This window comes from Bubalus kerabau, chromosome 1, assembly GCF_029407905.1.
Source record: "Bubalus kerabau isolate K-KA32 ecotype Philippines breed swamp buffalo chromosome 1, PCC_UOA_SB_1v2, whole genome shotgun sequence".
Classification (NCBI taxonomy): Eukaryota; Metazoa; Chordata; class Mammalia; order Artiodactyla; family Bovidae; genus Bubalus; species Bubalus kerabau.
In genome coordinates this window covers 241,222,311-241,236,585 of record NC_073624.1, presented here as the reverse complement: position 1 = coordinate 241,236,585, position 14,275 = coordinate 241,222,311, and the positions used below count along the sequence as shown (strand labels likewise).

The 14,275-nt window shown below is 48.4% G+C and overlaps 1 protein-coding gene across 1 annotated transcript in view; it reads left to right on the top strand.

Annotated features, from left to right (window-relative positions):
* The first annotated feature begins 9,518 nt into the window (after positions 1 to 9,518).
* Positions 9,519 to 14,275, top strand: part of PWWP2A (PWWP domain containing 2A) — a 114,444-nt gene continuing 109,687 nt past the window's right edge. The window contains exon 1 of the mRNA XM_055561313.1: positions 9,519 to 9,771. The gene's annotated coding sequence lies outside the window, so the exon portion shown is untranslated. The remainder of the gene's footprint in view (positions 9,772 to 14,275) is intronic.

Below are 14,275 nucleotides of genomic sequence, written 5' to 3'. Positions count from 1 at the left end.
TGGGATCTAGTTCTTCGACCAGGGATTGAACCCAGGCTCACTGCATTGGGAGTGCGTAGTCTTAGCCACTGGACCACCAGGGAAGCCCTTGTCTGAACATCTTGAAGGAAATAAATAACTGTTCAACCTCCAAAACATGAAAGCACAGTTCAGGTTCAATGGGAGGCCCAGGTATTCAGCTGGAATTGTTTTTTCACTGCCCACAGATCATCCCTCAACATTGATTAAAGCCACTCACAAGCTATGGGCTTCTCTTCTAGTTCAGTTGGTAAAAAATCTGCCTGCAATGCAGGAGACCCTGGTTCGATTCCTGGGCTGGGAAGTCCTCTGGAGAAAGGATAGGCTACCTTACCCACTCCAGTATTGTTGGGGTTCCCTTGTGGCTCAACTGGTAAAGAATCCACCTGCAGTACAGGAGACCTGGGTTCGATCCCTGGGTTGGGAAGATCCCCTAGAGAAGGGAAAGGCTGCCCACTCCAGTACTCTGGCCTGGAGAATTCAGAGTCAGACACAACTGAGCGACTTTCACTTTCACTTTTCTCACGGGCTACTTATTGCTATAAGGGTAAGGTTCAAAGCCAGAGTCCTTACTGCAGCTTACAAACCCTTAGATGGTCCAGCCGCTGCCACTACCCTTCTCTTCTTTGCTTCGGCCACACAGGTCTTCTCTTTATTCCTTAAATATATATATATATAAAATGCCCCTCTTTACCTCAGGCCTTTGCACCTGCTTCTCCTGCTCTAAGCATAATATCACTTCCTCTCCTAAGGAAACATTCCTTTTGTTTAGGCATGATGATGGTGTTGTGATTTTTTGTTGTTGGTTAGTCACTAGCTATGACTGACTCTTTGGCAATCCCATGGACTGTAGCCCACCAGGCTCCTCTGTCCATGAGATTTTCCAGGCAAGAATACTGGAATGGGTTGCGATTTCCTTCTCCAGGGGATCAGGGATTCAACCCATGTCTCCTGCATTGGCAGGTGGATTCTTTACCACTGAGATATTTTTCTTTTTAAAGAGTCCTTATCTTTTGAAAGTGAAAGTGTTAGCCACTCAGTCGTGTCTGACTCTTTGTGACTCCATGGACTGTTGCCCACCAGGCTCCTCTATCCATGGAATTCTCCAGGCAAGAATACTGGAGTGGGTTGCCCTGCCCTTCTCCAGGGAATCTTCCCAACCTGGGAATCAAACCCAGGTCTCCCACATTGCATGCAGATTTTTCATCCTTATCTTTTAGAGATACATAATGAAGTATTTGGTTTTCCCTGGTAGTTCAGCTGGTAAAGAATCTGCCTGCAATGTAGGAGACCCCTGTTCGATTCCTGGGTCAGGAAGATCACCTGGAGAAGGGATAGACTACCCACTCCAGTATTATTGGGCTTCCTTGGTGGCTCAGATGGTAAAGAATTTGCCTACAATTTGGGAGACCTGGGTTCGATCTCTGGGTTGGGAAGATCCCCGGAGGAGGGCATGGCAACCCACTCCAGTATTCTTGCCTGGAGAATCCCCATGGACAGAAGAGCCTGGTGAGCTGCAGTCCATGGGGTCCCAAAGAGTCAGACACAGCTGAGCGACTAAGCACAGCACGGCACAATGAAGTATTTAAAGATGAAATAATAAGACACCTGGGATTTGCTTCAAAATAATTGGGTGAAGTGGGGGAGTGGGTGGTGCAGAAGCAAAACAAGATTAACCATGCTGCTCATTGTGGGAGCTGGGTGATGGCTGCATGGGGTTCATGATAATATTTTCTATACTTTTGTACATTTTTTAGTTCTTTCAAAAGAAAGTATAAGAGCTTGTTCAAGAATAAAAGGGGTCGGAGCGGGGAGTCACTTCCTCAGAAAAGCCTTTCCAACCCTGGAGGCTAGGTGAGGCCCATTTTCTGTGCTGCCACGTTACCTCTCTGCCACGGCACTCATATTAATTGCAGTGACTCTGTTGGGTAGTTGTGGGTTCATAATCTCTCTCTCCCCCATAGACAGCAGAAAGTAGTTATGTCTGCCTAAATCCTTCTGTCCCAGAGCACATTTGGTGAATAGATCAATGACAAGTGAATGAATGAATGAGTTCTGAGACAGCTCACCATCTGGGCTGGTCCAAAGAAGGCAGTTCCCTGAAGAGAGGGAGGAGGAAGTAGAGAAAGGAGGGAAGAAGAGGATGGAGAAGGAATCCCAGATGAGTTCTCTCTAACCCACATATATTACATTATATCATGTCCTATCATATTATGTTGTATTATATAATTTTGCTTTGGTCACCATTTTCTTTCATTAAAGAGAGTTCTAGAATTAAGCTTCAAAATAGGTAATATATTCACATGTTTCAGTATTCAAGAGTAACAAAAAGGGCCACAAAGAAAATCTCCCTTGGGAATTCCCTTGCAGTCTGGTGGTTAGGACTCCGCAGTTTTCACTTCCAAGGGCTTGGGTTCAATTCCTGGTCAGGGAACTAAGATCCCATAAGCAACCAGAGGTGACCCTTGCCCATCAGAGGAAGGGCTGGGGCCAGAGTGAGAGGATTCTGGGCCCAGGTCTGCCACCTTGGCTTGACAGGTGGCCTTAAGTAGGCCACTTTCACAATGATAATAGCTCTCTCCAGAAACTGAAAGTAGTAGTCTCTCAGTCGTATGGACTCTGCAACCCCATGGACTGTAGCCCACCAGGCTCCTCTGTCCACGGGATTCTCCAGGCAAGAATACTGGAGTGGGTAGCTGTTTCCTTCTCCAGGACACCTTCTCATCCAGGGATCGAACCCAGGTCTCCCACATTGCAGAAAGATTCTTTATGGTGTGAGCCACCAGGGAAGCTCCAGGCACAGCAATAAACATGTTGCATGTATAACTTCCCACATCCCTAAGAGGCTGGAATGTTTGCAGCCTGAGCTCAGAGAGATTAGGGAACCAACTCAAGGTGGCCCAGGTCTTAAGTGACAGAGTCAAGATATACATCCAGTCTTGGCGGTCCAGCAGTTAAGACTCTGCACTTCTACTGCAGAGGCTTGGGCTGGATCTCTGGTTGGGAGCCAAGACCTCACGAGCTATCAGGACAAAAAAGAAAAATTCCAGGTTTAACATCTTGTTTCACTGCCTTAGATTCACCCTCAGTGAGGTGAAGCAGAGAGACCCCGACAAGCCTTTTCCATTCAGAAAGTCACGAGGCCTGTGACTGCGCAGTGAGGGGCTCAGAGAGGAACTGGCTGCAGGTAGTGGGTGAGGATGTGGAGTTCTCTCCATGGAGAAGGCCATGTACAGCCGCACTTCTTACAGGAAGACCTGAAAGAGAGCGAGAGGGAAAAGGAAAGGGAGATGGGGAGAGAGAGAGAGGCCCCAGCAGGTGGGACAGGCAGCAAAACCCAGCCCCGCTGCCTCTGGCGGCCGCTGCAAGGAGATGCGGTGACCTGGAGCGCCCTCTGGTGGCGCGCTCCGCAGGCTGTCCTGGGCAGGCGGGGCCCAGGGGAGGAGGGGCGACCCCTTTTCCCCACCAGGATCATCTCTGGGCACAGGCGGGCACTACGCCCAGGATTGTCCTTCCGTGTGGAGGGAAGCCAGCTTAATAATAGTAACACTGAGGCACTCTCAAAAAGAGCGCCCCTGAAACTGCAGAAAGAAGGGAAAGGATTCTTGAAGCTGTGGAGTCAACTCCCCAAGTGTCCCCCTCCACTGTGACCAGGGACATCTCACATTTGCCTCTGATGACATCTTCATCTGTTCACAGGGCTGCTGAATCTGTGCCTCTTGCCCCATCACTCTAGGCTGAGCCGGCCCTGCCAGTGAGCCTCACTGAGCCCAAGGCCACAAAGCCTGTGATGAGGCACGGAGCTGTCAACTACAAATTGGCAGTTACCAAGAGCATTGCCAATGACTGAACAACAAAGGCATTTACTGTCTGCCTCCACGGAGATTGAAGCCCATGCTGCTATAGCTGTTGACCTTCAACAATCCCTGAGAGAGTTCAGGGTGGACTGAGGCACTCTATGCTCCAGGGAATCTGGTGGGACGGGTCTTTAGATAGATGGATGTTTATAGAGACAGATTTTATGCTATCAATCCTTGCATCTCCTCTTATCTAGAGAAGCACTAAATCCCTTCATGGTGACATCAGACCCTCATGACTATCAAAAAACCTTTTGTAAATTGAGTGCTTCACGGTATTGAACTCCCCCTTCACCAAAACCTTATATGTTGACTTTCCCTCACTGCCGCTTTCAGGCAGTCTCTCAGAGCTCTCTGAGATGCTGCTTCCCGGCCTGCAGTCCTCATTTTGCCCCCAAATAAACCTTAACTCACAGCTCTCAAGTTGTACATCTTTTTTCAGTCGGCAGAGTCATAGCAAGGACAGGGGCTCTTGAGACCATCACATTGTTCGTTCTTTTGTTTATTCAGTAAGTGTGTATGGAGCCCCTACTATGTGCCAGCCACATGGGCCCTGTGGATGCAGGGATTAGTGACAGACAAGGAATTGAGATTCCAGGCAAGGCGAGGCAGACAAACAAAGAAGGTAAGCCGTGTGGTTCAAAGTGCCTTGAAACACATGGGACGGGAGAAGTGCCCACGTTTGAGGGAATGTTTTAAGGTGAGGAGGGAAGGGAAGGCCTGTCTGGCCAGGCATGCTGCAGACACAGAACTGGGGAGATCAGGCAGCGGAACGTCAGGTAAAAGGGTAAAAGCTGGGGGCTGAGGACCACATCTGCCTGAATGTGTGCCAGGGGTTTAGATGTTTGGCTTTGATTCTGGGGTCCAAGGAATTCACTGGAGGGCTGTGAGGGAGGATGGCATGATCTGAACCGCAATTTTAATAATAGGTCATTCCATCTGCATGGAGAACAAATGATAGGAAGGGCGAGGGTGGAAGCAGGGAGGCAGCTAGGAGAGGACTCCAGGTCTCCAGATACAGGGGGGTGGTTGCTGAATCAGAGTGGGGCGGAGTCCAATTCTGAGGAATCTGAGAGGCCAGATGGAAAGGAACAGCTGGTGGGCCGCAGGTGGAGGGGTGAGACCAGGCTGGTGCCTCCCCCTCCACACTCCATCCAGCCTGAGGATAGGGCCACTGAGTCATCTCCTGGGCTCACTTAGAAGAGGGGCAAAGGACCCTAGACTCTACTGCCATAAGCCCCCAGGGATGCGGCTCAGAGAGTTCAGAGGCTGGGGACCTGGAGGCCAGAGGGGCTTCTAGCCTCACAGAGCTCTTTCCCCCTCTATCAGCAGCATCTCTCATTCTCATACCCATCACTGTCTCCTTTCTTTGTCTCTTTTCTTTCTCCCTCTCTCCCCTCCCTCTCCAGCTCTTACACACACACACACACACACACACACACACACACACACACACGCAGTTTACTGCAGCCTTATCAGAAGGAAGCCTCCTGCAGAGACAAAGGGTCTCCTGGGACAGAGCAAGAGGAGCTGACAGTGGAGTTTTGCAAGGAGGGGGATGTGGGCTTTGCTGCCTTTCACATCCACCTCCTGTTCTTGCTGCCTCCACGCCACCCTCTTGGCTCCTGTGGCATTTTCCCTGAGATCCATGATTCTGAGCTGTATGTAATTGTGTCTCCTTGGGTAATGTGGAAATACCTGTAAACATTTTTGGTTATCATTAGTTGAGAGGGGTTGCCACCAGCCTCTAGTGGGTGGAAGCCAGTGATGCTGCTAAATACCCTTCAAGGCTCAGGATGGCCCCCACAACAAAAGAACGATCTTGCCTCAAATGTCAACAGTGCTGAGCCTGAGAGGGACTATCACGCTGTCATCACGCTGCCATTTACCAGGCGGTTGCCCTGTGACCATACTGCGCCTGTGTTCTCTCTTTCAGTCTCTTGTCATAGTGGAAGGTAGGAAGCCACTGAGGCGGGGGCCAAGGGAATGTGGCCATGAGTGGGAGACAGGAGGTGGCTAGAGCTGGGCTAGATGGCACACAGGCACATTGTCCTGTGGGCTGGGGAAGGTTTGGGATCTCATTCCAAGTCAGCTAGGAAAGTTCCCAGTGTTTTACTCTGCATTTTCAAAAGATCACAGTAGCCCTAAAGCAGCTCTTCTCCCTCCCTCAAATGATAGGTTCCGGATATATTTTCGAGGATGAATCAAAACAACTTGCCAACACGGACGTGGGGGAAGGGACAGGAGGAAACCCAGCCGGGGCTTGGGCTTGGAGCCTATTTAACCAGTTACATGGAAGCTGTTCTCAGTCAAAAGGGCTTGGTTTAGGGCTCAGCCAGGCCTAGACTTCAGTCCTCAACCTCTTCAAGCCTCAGTTTTCTCTTCTGAAAAAAATGGGAACAAAATGACAGATGCACATAATGGGAATTAATTCTCGTCCTTTGACCAGAGAGATTATAAATGTCTAGAAAAATAGTGTTCTGTTTGAGATCACATTGCTAAACTAAGCAACTCTTAAGTTTTATCAAACAGAAGAACAAGGAAACAAGGAAAGGGGTTCTGATCTAACATCCAGTTCAAATCTGGGCTCTGAGTCTCGGCCTCCTCACCTGTAAAGTAGGAATATGTCATCTTGTTAACCCCAAACTGGGTTCACCTCTTGGTGGATGCTGACTCAAAAGACACAACCAAGCCCCAGAAAGGGAGAAGGAAGGATTAATACTGGAACATAGGAGCTTCCCAAGTGGCTCAGTGGTAAAGAATCTGCTTGCCAACGCAGGAGATGCAGGTTCGATCCCTGGGTCAGGAAGATCCCCTGTAGGAGGAAATAGCAAACCACTCCAGTATTCTTTACTGAGAAATCCCATGGACCAAGGAGCCTGGCAGGCTACAGTCCATGGAGTCTCAGAGTCAGACACAACTAAACAAGTAGATGATAACAATGAGAACACTGGGGATTCTTCCCAAAGCAGTGTTTCCCAACAGCAAAATTGGGTAAGTTTTAAGCTAAGTTCAGTTCAGTTCAGTCACTCAGTCATGTCTGACTCTTTGCAACCCCATGGATTGTAGCACGTCAGGCTTCCCTGCCCATCACCAACTCCCAGAGCTTGTTCAGACTCATGTCCATTGTGTCGGTGATGCCATCCAACCATCTCATCCTCTGTCATCCCCTTCTCCACCCGCCTTCAATCTTTCCCAGCATCAGAATCTTTTCCAGTGAGTCAGTTCTTCATATCAGGTGGCCAAAGTATTGGGGTTTCAGCTTCAGCATCAGTCCTTCCAATGAATATTCAGGACTGATCTCCTTTAGGATGGACTGGTTGGATCTCCTTGCAGTCCAAGGGACTCTCAAGAGTCTTCTCCAACACCATAGTTCAAAAGCATCAATTCTTCGGCTCTCAGCTTTCTTCACAGTCCAACTCTCACATCCACACATGACTACTGGAAAAACCATAACCTTGACTAGATGGACCTTTGTCAACAAAGTAATGTCTCTGCTTTTTAATATGTTATCTAGGTTGGTCATCGGAGAAGGCGATGGCACCCCACTCCAGTATTCTTGCCTGGAGAATCCCATGAACAGAGGAGCCTGGTAGGCTCCAGTCCATGGGGTTGCTAAGAGTTGGACACAACTGAGCGACTTCACTTTCACTTTTCACTTTCCTGCATTGGAGAAGGAAATGGCAACCCACTCCAGTGTTCTTGCCTGGAGAATCCCAGGGACAGGGGAGCCTAATGGCCTGCTATCTATGGGGTCGCACAGAGTCGGACACGACTGAAGCGACTTAGCAGTAGCAGCAGCAGGTTGGTCATAGCTTTTCTTTCAAGGAATAAGCGTCTTTTAATTTCATGGCTGCAGTCACCATCTGCACTGATTCTGGAGCCCAAGAAAATAAAGCCGGTCACTGTTTCCATTGTTTCCCCATCTATTTGCCATGAAGTGATGGGACTGGATGCCATGATCTTAGCTTTTTGAATGTTGAGCTTTAAGCCAGCTTTTTCACTCTCCTCTTTCATCAAGAGGCTCTTTAGTTCCTCTTCACTTTCTGACATAAGGTTGATGTCATCTGCATATCTAAGGTTATTGATATTTCTCCCAGCAATCTTGATTCCAGCTTGTGCTTCATCCAGCCTGGCATTTCTCATGATTTACTCTGCATATACGTTAAATAAGCAGGGTGACATATACAGCCTTGACATACACCTTTCCCAATTTGGAACCAGTCCATTTTTCCATGTCCAGTTCTAACTATTGCTTATTCACTTGCATACAGATTTCTCAGGAGGCAGATAAGGTGGTCTGATATTCCCATCTCTCGAAGAATTTTCCACAGTTTGTTGTGATGCACACAGTCAAAGGCTTTAGTGATGTCAATGAAGCAGAAGTAGATGTTTAAGCTAAGGGTATATTCATATTCATGAAGGGTCCAGGCTTTAGTTGATTGAAGGCAGGAGTGTCTACATCATCATTCCCTCCTCCACCTGGGCGGGGGCCTTGGTTCCTGCAGAACTCAGAGACATAATCAGATTGTTGTGTATGTCCCTTAAGGAGGGCCTAGGGCTATTTTATCACTGAACCATTGTTTCTTGGCTGTTTTTCATTTGTTCCTTCATTCCCTCCCGTCCCTTCTTCAGTTCAGTTCAGTCGGTCAGCCGTGTCCAACTCTTTGTGACCCCATGGACTGCAGCACGCCAGGCTTCCCTGTCCATCACCAACTCCCGGAGCTTACTCAAACTCATATCCATCGAGTCAGTGATGCCACGTCCCTTCTTAAGATCATTAATTACCGAGACCCATTCAAGGGCAAGCTTTGTGCCCCAGGCTTAGATCACAGAATGACTTAGGCCAAAAATGGTTCTCTTCTGTCAAGAAAGCCGTGCCTGGTTCTCCTTCTCTGGGACCCCTTACGCTACCTGCCTACAATTTCTGTCTCTAAGCCTGGGATGATTGAGATTTGCATGTGAGCAGCTAACCCAGTGGGCTTAGCAGGTAATGCTAATGGTAAAGAACCGGGCTTCCAATGCAGAAGACATGAGACAGGGGTTCCATCCCTGGGTCGGGAAGATCACCTGGAGTGGCAACCCACTCCATCATTCTTGCCTGGGAAATCCCATGGACAGAGGAGCCTGGCTGGCTATAGATCATAGGGTCGCAAAAAGTCAGACACTATGAAGCAACTTAGCATGCAAACCGCTAACACAGTGCCTGTCACATAATAAGCACTCAGGAAATGGGGGGAGTGTGGGACCCCACAAGACACCATCCTGACTTCTAAGCCACCATCTTCTGCTGCGGACACCAGCTGCAACACAGAAAATAACATCAATTATGTAGTAGCTTCATTTGTGGTCTGGCTTCATCCACAACCAGGCTGAAGTTTGTCAGGGATTTGTAGATGGGAAAACAGCTCCAGAAAAGTGAAGGAATCAGCTCCAAACCCCACATTACAAAGCCTGGGCTGTAAACCAGGGGTTACAAACTGATTTAGTGCAGCCTGCTAGGCTAGGAATGCTTTCTGCGTTTTTAAGTGAAAGAAACGATATATCTAAAAACAGCGATATTGTCTTGATGCCCAAGAATTAAAAGAAATTGAAATCAGCTGCCATGAACAAAGTCTTATGGGAACACAGCGCCGCTCATTAGTTCACCATCCTCCATGGTTGCGTTTGCTGCCAAGGGCAGAGTTGAATAGTTGTGACAGAGAACTCATGGCCTAGAAAGCCTAAACTTTTTATCATCTGGCCCTTCTTAGAAAAAGTGTGCAGACCTCTGCTGGGAAGCACAGATGCACAGGAACAGTTCTGCCCCCAAGAATACAAAATGGATAAATAGCATCTGAGATAACCCAGGGTCCACCTGAAGGCCACAGGGGAAAGAAGAGTTCCAAATCAGAAGGTATGTCCTTGTAGAAACTGCTACAACCTGGAGGAGCTGAGTCCAGCTCAACTCCTTGGAGCTGAGAGAAATTCTCCTTGGAGAATTTGAGTCCAGCATCCTCTTTTTAACGTGAAAACTTAGACCCAGAGCCTGGAGGCAACCTGTCCAAGGCCACCCAGCACGTGGCTAACAGCCAGGTTGGGGACTGCCTCCCTCAGGGTAGAGAGGCCTGGACCAGCGCCTGGGTTAGGGGGCGCCTCGGCCCCTGGGGCCTCTAAGGGTCAATTGGGCCGGAGGAGGCCTGCAGCGGCGGGGGGTGTGGGGATGTCTGTGGAGGCCTCTCCCAAGCGGGAAAGGGGAGGCCCCTGCGATTCGGTCTCCGCCGCCCGCCCGCCCCGCCTCCCCGCTCGGTCTCTGCTCCCCGGTTCTCCGCTCGGTGCCTCCGGCGGCTTCGGCCCCCACCCCGCTGCAGCCCAGCTCTAAGGCGAGTCCCGTGCTCTGCTTGCTCTGGCCTACTAGGGCCAGAAGATTGGCCCAGGCTTTCCAACTTCGCCCATGCGTCCCCCCCGCACCCCCTGATTTTGCAAAGCACGGAAGACACGCCCAGCTCCTTTCGGCTCTGAAAGCAGCATTTGATCCGCGCCGGGTTGGGGAGCTACTGGCTGATAAGGGATCGGTTGGAACTGCCCGAGGGCAGCCGTGGGGTGCACAGTGGCTCCAGCCGCTCGGCTGGAATCCGAGACCCGCCCCAGCCTGTTTCCCTCCGGGGTGAACTGGGAGAGCCGCCCAGGAGGAATTCAGAAGGTCCTTCCTCTGGTTGCCTGGAGAAATAGTAGAAGTAGTAGTAAACATTTATTAAAGGTGTGGATCAGAATAGGTGTAACTGCCAAACTCTTAGATCCCTCACCACCACAAACCCGAGCTTCGCACCGCATCCGTCCCTCCTCCCCTGGACCCTGGTTCCCACAAGCGCCCCCGCCGCACCCCTCCCCGCACAGCTCCTAATCTGACCCAGGATCCCCGCTTCTGCGACCACCCTGCTATGGTGCTGTCACGAGACCACAGTCCTCATCAGAAAACTGCTGAGTTTTCAGCCTCTTCTCTGCACCTTCCTTTCCCCTTTTTGGCCTGAAACCTGCCCTCCCCCCGCTCCCTCACCTAACACCCCTACCCGGGACCCTCAGGGGCAGCTGTTCATTTTCTCCCCTACCCCTGTGGATCAGTCTATAGGGTAGAGGCTTGCTTGCTCCTTGTGGAACTTTGCCACCCACTTCTCTCCTCTGTCCACGCTGCTTCCTGTGGACTAATTACTACCAGTCTAGACTGCCCACAACTCTTCTTGTTATTCTTTCCTACAGGCTTCTCCTGGGCAGCTCTCACTGGTCAGACATTGCCTTTAATCCTGGAAACTGGATCTGCCTTTTGGTGGGTGTCAGGGGAAAGATACAACCAAACCAAAGATGGGGGAGAGGAAAGCTTTATCACTTGGCAGCAAGTAAGAAGAATCTTACTTACCAGAGATCTTTCCTAAGATAGTGTCTCCCTGAACAGCAAACTTGGGGAAGTTTTAAGCTAAGGGCAATCAATGCATATTCATAAAGGGGTTCTAGGCGAAGAGGATTCATCACAGAATTGGGGCCATATTGGACAAAGTCCAAGAAGGAAATGGCAACCCACTCCAGGATTCTTGCCTGAGAAATCCCATGGACAGAGGAGCCCGGTGGGTAACAGTCCATGGGGTCACAAAGAGTCAAATACAGCTGAGCACACACTACTACTGCTAAGCTTTGGTTGATTAAAGTCATGTTGGTCAACATTATCATTCCATTCCCCACCAGGGTGGGGGCCTTAGTTCCCGCAGAACTCAAAGACATAATCAGATTGTTATGTCTATCCCTTGAGAAGGAACTGGGACTGTTTTGTCACTGATAACTATTGTTTATTGACTGTTTTTCTTTTGTTCCTGTATTCCCTCACTTCCCTTAAAATCACTAATTACTGAGACTTGTTCAAGGGCAAGTTTTGTGGCCAGGCTTAGATCACAAAATGGCTTAGGTCAAAAATGACTTCTAGGGGATTCCCTTGCGGCCCAGGGGTTAGGACTCCAAATTTCCTCTGCCGGGGACCTGGGTTTGGTCTCTGGTCAGGGAATTAGGATCCCACAAGCCATGTAGTAGAGCCAAGAAAAAAGAGAGGCTTCTTTTAAGTCAAGAAAGCCATGCCTGGTTCTCTTTCTCTGGTTCCCTCTACCCCATCTGCTAGCGTCCCTACAGTGACCTACATGGCCCGGCTTAGTCTGTTAAGGCTGCAGTAAGCAAAGACTACAGACTGAGGGCTTATAAACAACATGAATTGGGGTCCAGTGGTTAAGACTTGGAGCTGCCACTGCAGGGGGCACAGGTTCAATCCCTGGTTAGGGAATTAAGATTCTTTCATGCTGAGCAGCAGAAAAAAATGAAAGACAGCGATCTCTCTGGAGCCTCCTTTATAAGGGCACTAATCCCATGAGCGGCTTCCCTGGTGGATTTCCCTTTGCCTATTTTTTTTCTAGTCTTTAAAAGTGTACAAATCATTCTTATCTCAAGAAAGTTTCAAAATAGAGATTCTTGTGAATTATTTTATGTATGGTGGTGGTGGTGATGGTGATTCAGTGGCCCACTCATGTCCGACTCTTTGCCACCCCATGGACTGTAGTCCCCCAGGTTCCTCTGTCCATGGGATTCTCCAGGCAAGAAGACTGGGGTGGGTTGCCATTTCCTCCTCCAATGTATAGTGGTATGTATATGTTAATTCTAAACTCCTAATTTATCCCTCCCTCCAGCCTTTCCCCTTTAGTAACCATAAATTTTGAAGAAGGCTGAGCGCCGAAGAATTGATGCTTTTGAACTGTGGTGTTGGAGAAGACTCTTGAGAGTCCCTTGGACTGCAAGGAGATCCAACCAGTCCATTCTGAAGATCAGCTCTGGCATTTCTTTGGAAGGAATGATGCTGAAGCTGAAACTCCAGTACTTTGGCCACCTTATGCGAAGAGTTGACTCATTGGAAAAGACTCTGATGCTGGAGGGATTGGGGGCAGGAGGAGAAGGGGACGCCAGAGGATGAGATGGCTGGATGGCATCACTGACTCAATGGACGTGAGTCTGAGTGAACTCTGGGAGTTGGTGATGGACAGGGAGTCCTGGCGTGCTGCAATTCATGGGGTTGCAAAGAGTCAGACATGACTGAGCGACTGATCTGATCTGATCTGATACCTTCTTTTTGTTGCTGTTTTTCTGGCTTGTGTGATTTTAGTTCCCCGATCAGGGAATCATATGGTAATTCTAGTTTTAGTTTTTTAAGGAACATGCATAGTTGTTGTATAAGTCTACCCTCGCACCAACAGTGTAGGAGGGTTCTCTTTTCTACACACCGTCTCCAGCATTTATTGTTTGTAGAGTTTTTGATGATGGCCCTTCTGACTGGTATGAGGTGATACCTCACTATAGTTTTCATTTGCATTTATCTAATAATTAGTGATGTTGAGCATCTCTTTATGTTCTTTTTGACCATCTATATGTCTTGTTGGGAGAAATATCTAAGTTTTCTGCCCATTTTTTACTGGGTTGTTGTCGTTTTATATTGACCTACATGAGCTGCTTATATATTTTAGAGATTAATCCCTTATTAGTTGTTTCATTTGCAAATATTTTATCCCATTCTGTAGGTTGTCTGTTCATTTTGTTTATGGTTTCCTTTGCTGTGCAAAAGCTTTTAACTTTAAGTAGGTCCCATTTGTTTTTTTTATCTTTATTTTCATTTCTCTAGGAGGTGGATCCAAAAATATATTGCTCCAATTTATGTCAATGAGTGCACTGCTTTTATGTTTTCCTCTAAGAGTTTTATAGTATCCTGTCTTACACTGAGATCTTTAATAATCGATTTTGAGTTTATTTTTGTATATATAATTTTATTTATTTATTGTGGCTGGGCTGGGTCTTTGTTCCTGTGTGGGCTTTTCTCTAGTTGCAGTAAGCAGGGGCTACTCTCTAGTTGAGGTGCTTGAGCCTCTCATTGCAGTGGCTTCTCTTTTTGCAGAGCACAGGCTCTAGGGTACTGGGCTTCCGTAGCTGCAGCATCTGGACTCGGTAGTTGCAGTTTCCGGGCTCTGTAGCACAGGCTCAAGAGTTGTGGCACACGGGCTTAGTTGCTCCATGGCATGTGGGATCTTCCCAGATCAGGGGATCGAACCTGTGTCTCCTGCACTGGCAGGTGGATTCTTTGCCACTGAACAACCAGGGAAACCCCCTATTTTTGTGTATGGTGTTATAGAATGTTCTGTTTTCATTCTTTTACATGTAGCTGTCACGATTTCCCAGCACTGATGATTGAAGAGACTGTCTTTTTTTTTTTTTTTTTTTGAAGAGACTGTCTTTTCCCCGTTGTGTATCCTTGCCTCCTTTGTCATAGATTAATTGACCGTAGGTGCGTGATTTTATTTCTAGACTTTCTGTCCCATTCCACTGATCTGTATTTCTGTTTTCGT